Source organism: Schistocerca gregaria, unplaced genomic scaffold (genome assembly GCF_023897955.1).
Source record: "Schistocerca gregaria isolate iqSchGreg1 unplaced genomic scaffold, iqSchGreg1.2 ptg000310l, whole genome shotgun sequence".
In the NCBI taxonomy this organism is placed as follows: Eukaryota; Metazoa; Arthropoda; class Insecta; order Orthoptera; family Acrididae; genus Schistocerca; species Schistocerca gregaria.
Genome location: NW_026061790.1, coordinates 132501 through 140000, shown reverse-complemented (window position 1 = coordinate 140000; position 7500 = coordinate 132501). Strand labels below are relative to the sequence as shown.

General features: G+C 54.0%; 3 non-coding genes across 3 annotated transcripts in view; all 3 read left to right on the top strand.

Annotated features, from left to right (window-relative positions):
* Positions 1-3979: 3979 nt before the first annotated feature.
* On the top strand, positions 3980-5872 carry LOC126305345 (small subunit ribosomal RNA). Its single transcript, XR_007553409.1, has one exon. It is a non-coding gene; the product is annotated as a small subunit ribosomal RNA (ribosomal RNA).
* A 361-nt stretch (positions 5873-6233) lies between these two features.
* Positions 6234-6388, top strand: LOC126305359 (5.8S ribosomal RNA). The gene has a single exon (XR_007553422.1). It is a non-coding gene; the product is annotated as a 5.8S ribosomal RNA (ribosomal RNA).
* Positions 6389-6576: 188 nt separating this feature from the next.
* LOC126305369 (large subunit ribosomal RNA) overlaps positions 6577-7500 on the top strand; it is a 4222-nt gene continuing 3298 nt past the window's right edge. The window contains exon 1 of the ribosomal RNA XR_007553431.1: positions 6577-7500. This exon is cut by the window's right edge and continues 3298 nt beyond it. This is a non-coding gene — a ribosomal RNA (large subunit ribosomal RNA).

Genomic DNA, 7500 nt, shown 5'->3' with positions numbered 1-7500 from the left:
TGCTTAGTAAATGATGCAAGGCCACATATAGATGATTTATGCGAATGTCCCTATACGTGCTGTAAGACTGGGCACACAACGTGAATCGCACGTCAGCCAGACACTCGAACATGCACCACTCTCGGCCTGCAACGGAGACACACAATACGTAAACATCTGGAATGCGACAATGTCGAGTGCATCCTCTCTGCGACATTGCACCGTCGACACTATGATAACCAGAGCAGTAGGTCCACCTATAAAAGCACAATACCCCACTCCTCCGACAACTACCATTGCTCAGATAAACCAACACACATCCTACACAGAGGGGCACCAAATATCACCCCCCGCCCTCGTGTTATACCACATGAAAAATTGCAGAAGTGAGAGACACAGACCCGCCAGCCTCTTGCTACAAGCATCGAACCGACGTGACGTATCTGACGGTGACTCAGGCATCCGCGTACTGCCACCACTATCCACCCCCCCCCCTCTCTCTGCCCCCTTCCCACACAATACCAAATGTAACCAACTTTATCGCTTAACCTAACTGTGGCTGTACCACATTATCGCTTAACCTAACTGTGGCTGTACCACATTATCGCTTAACCTAACTGTGGCTGTACCACATTATCGCTTAACCTAACTGTGGCTGTACCACATTATCGCTTAACCTAACTGTGGCTGTACCACATTATCGCTTAACCTAACTGTGGCTGTACCACATTATCGCTTAACCTAACTGTGGCTGTACCACATTATCGCTTAACCTAACTGTGGCTGTACCACATTATCGCTTAACCTAACTGTGGCTGTACCACATTATCGCTTAACCTAACTGTGGCTGTACCACATTATCGCTTAACCTAACTGTGGCTGTACCACATTATCGCTTAACCTAACTGTGGCTGTACCACATTATCGCTTAACCTACTGTGGCTGTACCACATTATCGCTTAACCTAACTGTGGCTGTACCACATTATCGCTTAACCTAACTGTGGCTGTACCACATTATCGCTTAACCTAACTGTGGCTGTACCACATTATCGCTTAACCTAACTGTGGCTGTACCACATTATCGCTTAACCTAACTGTGGCTGTACCACATTATCGCTTAACCTAACTGTGGCTGTACCACATTATCGCTTAACCTAACTCTGGTTGTACCACATTATCCCTTAACCTAACTCAAGTTGTCCCTTAACCTAACTCAAGTTGTCCCTTAACCTAACTCAAGTTGTCCCTTAACCTAACTCAAGTTGTCCCTTAACCTAACTCAAGTTGTCCCTTAACCTAACTCAAGTTGACCCTTAACCTAACTCAAGTTGTCCCTTAACCTAACTCAAGTTGTCCCTTAACCTAACTCAAGTTGTCCCTTAACCTAACTCAAGTTGTCCCTTAACCTAACTCAAGTTGTCCCTTAACCTAACTCAAGTTGTCCCTTAACCTAACTCAAGTTGTCCCTTAACCTAACTCAAGTTGTCCCTTAACCTAACTCAAGTTGTCCCTTAACCTAACTCAAGTTGTCCCTTAACCTAACTCAAGTTGTCCCTTAACCTAACTCAATTTGTCCCTTAACCTAACTCAATTTGTCCCTTAACCTAACTCAATTTGTCCCTTAACCTAACTCAATTTGTCCCTTAACCTAACTCAATTTGTCCCTTAACCTAACTCAATTTGTCCCTTAACCTAACCCACGTTGTCCCTTAACCTAACTCAATTTGTCCCTTAACCTAACTCAATTTGTCCCTTAACCTAACTCAATTTGTCCCTTAACCTAACTCAATTTGTCCCTTAACCTAACCCACGTTGTCCCTTAACCTAACTCAATTTGTCCCTTAACCTAACCCACGTTGTCCCTTAACCTAACCCACGTTGTCCCTTAACCTAACCCACGTTGTCCCTTAACCTAACCCACGTTGTCCCTTAACCTAACCCACGTTGTCCCTTAACCTAACCCACGTTGTCCCTTAACCTAACCCACGTTGTCCCTTAACCTAACCCACGTTGTCCCTTAACCTAACCCACGTTGTCCCTTAACCTAACCCACGTTGTCCCTTAACCTAACCCACGTTGTCCCTTAACCTAACCCACGTTGTCCCTTAACCTAACCCACGTTGTCCCTTAACCTAACCCACGTTGTCCCTTAACCTAACCCACGTTGTCCCTTTGCCTAACATAGTTCACTGCTCGGAATCTCTGGTGTCGTTGTTATCCTCATGTAGATGTCTTGCGAGTGTTGCTTACTTTCCACATATTCCCGCTATCCACTGTCAATTGTACTGCAATAGGACTATATCGCCGCCCCCCCCCCCCCTCTGTCCCCCTCTTTGTGTCTCTGTCCTCTCAAGCTGGTCGGTCTGGCGTTTGAGTGTTAAATGAGCCTCGCAGCTGTTCAGTTGCATTCAGATGTCGACGCCCTCAGTGTACGTCGTGGTATGGTCTGTGTCCATTGTCCGCTGATGTCGTACGCGTAACCCACACGCTGTACCGATCATCGGTCGTTACGTACAGAGTGAAGTAGTGTGATACGTGTGACCGTACGCTGGCTGTGCCCAACGGTGTCGAATCTCAATTTCCATATGTTGTGCTCGATGCTACTTGTCTCGTCTCCCAATAACAGCTAGGTTGCACTGTGGTACGCCGTAGAGGCGTGTGGGAGGAACGTACGAACGCATTGTATGTCACCCTGGGTCGCTGGGGGTGGTGGTGCGGTGAGTCAGGTCAGGTCAGGTCAGGTCAGGTCAGGTCAGCGTGAGCCGTCTGATGTAGTGACGCGTGTATTCCGACTTTGTCGTATTGCCTCACACAAAGTGCTACCCTGGTGGACCGCGTTCCATATCTGGGACATGCCGCAGATGCCGGTTGACAGTGGATCGCGGAAGGGACATCGCATACGTGCGCGGGCCACCTTCCACGTGTTCTCTTCTGCACATGTCGCAGTGTGTATGTGGTCTGATGTAGCGTGTCGTGACACATGACATCCTGGCATGCAAGAATTGTTGAATTCGCAAATGTAGGTGGACATCTACGTTTACTGCCCAAGATACGCAAATGAACTGGAAATCCGTTGTTGAGCGGTTGTTCACGCTGGAGGTGAATCTGTGATGGCGACGATCGGTACAGCTATTAACCGGTTGTTTCAGCGGTACCCGCCACATCCACACACGTGACTAGGTCCATGTGGGTATGAAGCGATACGCGGCGGTGGCTTGGTGGGACTGTTCCCGGCCGGTGAAGGGGGGCCGCCCGGCGTGTTGGCCGCGCGCTGCGTGGGCGCACGCGCAACAGGCGGCTGGTGGGGGGCGCCGAGTGGCAGGAGCGCCAGCCGACGGGCCCGGCAGGCGGTGCAGCTACGCTGCGGCGCACCCTGCACGCGGCGCCTGGCGGCCAAAGTTGGTTCAGCCGAGCCCGGTGCGAAGCGCGGTGGACATCTGCAGTGTGCTGGTCTGATTGAGGACTGTGTGCGTTGAGGATGCGCCGCCGCCTGGCACTCGGCGCCGCGACGCCGTCTGCTGCTCGGTCGCCCCAGCGGTTCTCGCAGGTGGTTTGTATCGCAGTTGTGCGGACGTGTTGGCGCGTGCGCTGTGCTGGGAGAGTTCGCTTCTGCACCCAAGTGGGGCTTTGCCCTTGTGTGGCGCTGGCGTTGGAGCTGCCGGTCACCATAGGTGGCGCGTGTTGTCTCCCGCCGGCAATGCCACGACAGCACGCTCCCGGGCCTCTGTCGGCAGCGGCAAGCTCAGTTGGGAGCAAGGGTGTTCGCACTAAAACCGTCTACTCGCCTAACTCCGGGCGATTGCGCCTCTCTCGAAACCGACCAAGTACCTAGGACGGCGCTGCGCGCCGCCGGGACCTGAGAGGGTTTCGAGGTGTATCGTGCAGGGGAGCTCGGCCTCCTCCTGTTTGCAGAATAATTGAGCGGACGCTTGCGTGTTCGCGCGGGCCCCCGGGACACACTCCCGGGCGGCCGGCTGCTCAGCTCTAGTTGACGCAGCTCCCTGGTTGATCCTGCCAGTAGTCATATGCTTGTCTCAAAGATTAAGCCATGCATGTCTCAGTACAAGCCGCATTAAGGTGAAACCGCGAATGGCTCATTAAATCAGTTATGGTTCCTTAGATCGTACCCACGTTACTTGGATAACTGTGGTAATTCTAGAGCTAATACATGCAAACAGAGTCCCGACCAGAGATGGAAGGGACGCTTTTATTAGATCAAAACCAATCGGATTGGCTTGTCTGGTCCGTTTGCCTTGGTGACTCTGATTAACTTTGGGCTGATCGCACGGTCCTCGTACCGGCGACGCATCTTTCAAATGTCTGCCTTATCAACTGTCGATGGTAGGTTCTGCGCCTACCATGGTTGTAACGGGTAACGGGGAATCAGGGTTCGATTCCGGAGAGGGAGCCTGAAAAACGGCTACCACATCCAAGGAAGGCAGCAGGCGCGCAAATTACCCACTCCCGGCACGGGGAGGTAGTGACGAAAAATAACGATACGGGACTCATCCGAGGCCCCGTAATCGGAATGAGTACACTTTAAATCCTTTAACGAGTATCTATTGGAGGGCAAGTCTGGTGCCAGCAGCCGCGGTAATTCCAGCTCCAATAGCGTATATTAAAGTTGTTGCGGTTAAAAAGCTCGTAGTTGGATTTGTGTCCCACGCTGTTGGTTCACCGCCCGTCGGTGTTTAACTGGCATGTATCGTGGGACGTCCTGCCGGTGGGGCGAGCCGAAGGGGTGCTTTCGCGTCCCGAGGCGGACCCCGTTTAAATCCTACCAGGGTGCTCTTTGTTGAGTGTCTCGGTGGGCCGGCACGTTTACTTTGAACAAATTAGAGTGCTTAAAGCAGGCAAGCCCGCCTGAATACTGTGTGCATGGAATAATGGAATAGGACCTCGGTTCTATTTTGTTGGTTTTCGGAACCCGAGGTAATGATTAATAGGGACAGGCGGGGGCATTCGTATTGCGACGTTAGAGGTGAAATTCTTGGATCGTCGCAAGACGAACAGAAGCGAAAGCATTTGCCAAGTATGTTTTCATTAATCAAGAACGAAAGTTAGAGGTTCGAAGGCGATCAGATACCGCCCTAGTTCTAACCATAAACGATGCCAGCCAGCGATCCGCCGCAGTTCCTCCGATGACTCGGCGGGCAGCCTCCGGGAAACCAAAGCTTTTGGGTTCCGGGGGAAGTATGGTTGCAAAGCTGAAACTTAAAGGAATTGACGGAAGGGCACCACCAGGAGTGGAGCCTGCGGCTTAATTTGACTCAACACGGGAAACCTCACCAGGCCCGGACACCGGAAGGATTGACAGATTGATAGCTCTTTCTTGATTCGGTGGGTGGTGGTGCATGGCCGTTCTTAGTTGGTGGAGCGATTTGTCTGGTTAATTCCGATAACGAACGAGACTCTAGCCTGCTAACTAGTCGCGTGACATCCTTCGTGCTGTCAGCGATTACTTTTCTTCTTAGAGGGACAGGCGGCTTCTAGCCGCACGAGATTGAGCAATAACAGGTCTGTGATGCCCTTAGATGTTCTGGGCCGCACGCGCGCTACACTGAAGGAATCAGCGTGTCTTCCTAGGCCGAAAGGTCGGGGTAACCCGCTGAACCTCCTTCGTGCTAGGGATTGGGGCTTGCAATTGTTCCCCATGAACGAGGAATTCCCAGTAAGCGCGAGTCATAAGCTCGCGTTGATTACGTCCCTGCCCTTTGTACACACCGCCCGTCGCTACTACCGATTGAATGATTTAGTGAGGTCTTCGGACTGGTACGCGGCATCGACTCTGTCGTTGCCGATGCTACCGGAAAGATGACCAAACTTGATCATTTAGAGGAAGTAAAAGTCGTAACAAGGTTTCCGTAGGTGAACCTGCGGAAGGATCATTACCGACTAGACTGCATGTCTTTCGATGTGCGTGTCGTGTCGCGCAACACGCTACCTGTACGGCAGTGGCCGTGCGCCGCGTGCGGAACCACGCGTGCCTCTCAAAACTAGCGGAAGTGTTGTTGTTGTGTGGTACGAGCGCTGAAGCTCTGGAGCGGCTGGCCTGCGGTACCTGGCGCCTGGCGCCGGTTTTGAATGACGTTCGCCCGAGTGCCTGTCCGCTCCGGTGTGGAGCCGTACGACGCCCATCGGCTGTGAGGCCGTTGGACACAAAAAAATAGTGGAACAGGGGCCGTCAGACGCCTCAGTCCCGCAAATGCTACTGTCTTGAAAGAGACAGTGGGAGACTGAAAAGGAAAAGATCACCCAGGACGGTGGATCACTCGGCTCGTGGGTCGATGAAGAACGCAGCAAATTGCGCGTCGACATGTGAACTGCAGGACACATGAACATCGACGTTTCGAACGCACATTGCGGTCCATGGATTCCGTTCCCGGGCCACGTCTGGCTGAGGGTCGGCTACGTATACTGAAGCGCGCGGCGTTTGTCCCGCTTCGGAGACGTGGGAGTGTCGTGGTCGCCTGTGTGGCCGGCCGCGTCTCCTTAAACGTGCGATGCGCGCCCGTCGCCTGGCGGTTCGCATACCGGTACTTTCTCGGTAGCGTGCACAGCCGGCTGGCGGTGTGGCGTGCGACACCTCGTACAACGACCTCAGAGCAGGCGAGACTACCCGCTGAATTTAAGCATATTACTAAGCGGAGGAAAAGAAACTAACAAGGATTCCCCCAGTAGCGGCGAGCGAACAGGGAAGAGTCCAGCACCGAACCCCGCAGGCTGCCGCCTGTCGTGGCATGTGGTGTTTGGGAGGGTCCACTACCCCGACGCCTCGCGCCGAGCCCAAGTCCAACTTGAATGAGGCCACGGCCCGTAGAGGGTGCCAGGCCCGTAGCGGCCGGTGCGAGCGTCGGCGGGACCTCTCCTTCGAGTCGGGTTGCTTGAGAGTGCAGCTCCAAGTGGGTGGTAAACTCCATCTGAGACTAAATATGACCACGAGACCGATAGCGAACAAGTACCGTGAGGGAAAGTTGAAAAGAACTTTGAAGAGAGAGTTCAAAAGTACGTGAAACCGTTCTGGGGTAAACGTGAGAAGTCCGAAAGGTCGAACGGGTGAGATTCACGCCCATCCGGCCACTGGCCCCCGCCCTCGGCAGATGGGGCCGGCCGCCCGCGCGGAGCAATCCGCGGCGGGGTCGTGTCCGGTTGCCTTTCCACTCGCCGCGGGGTGGGGCCGTTCCGGTGTGCGGTGGGCCGCACTTCTCCCCTAGTAGGACGTCGCGACCCGCTGGGTGCCGGCCTACGGCCCGGGTGCGCAGCCTGTCCTTCCGCGGGCCTCGGTTCGCGTCTGTTGGGCAGAGCCCCGGTGTCCTGGCTGGCTGCTCGGCGGTATATCTGGAGGAGTCGATTCGCCCCTTTGGGCGCTCGGGCTCCCGGCAAGCGCGCGCGGTTCTTCCCGGATGACGGACCTACCTGGCCCGGCCCCGGACCCGCGCCGCTGTTGGCTCGGGATGCTCTCGGGCGGAATAATCGCTCCCGTCAGCGGCGCTTCAGCTTTGGACAATTTCACGACCCG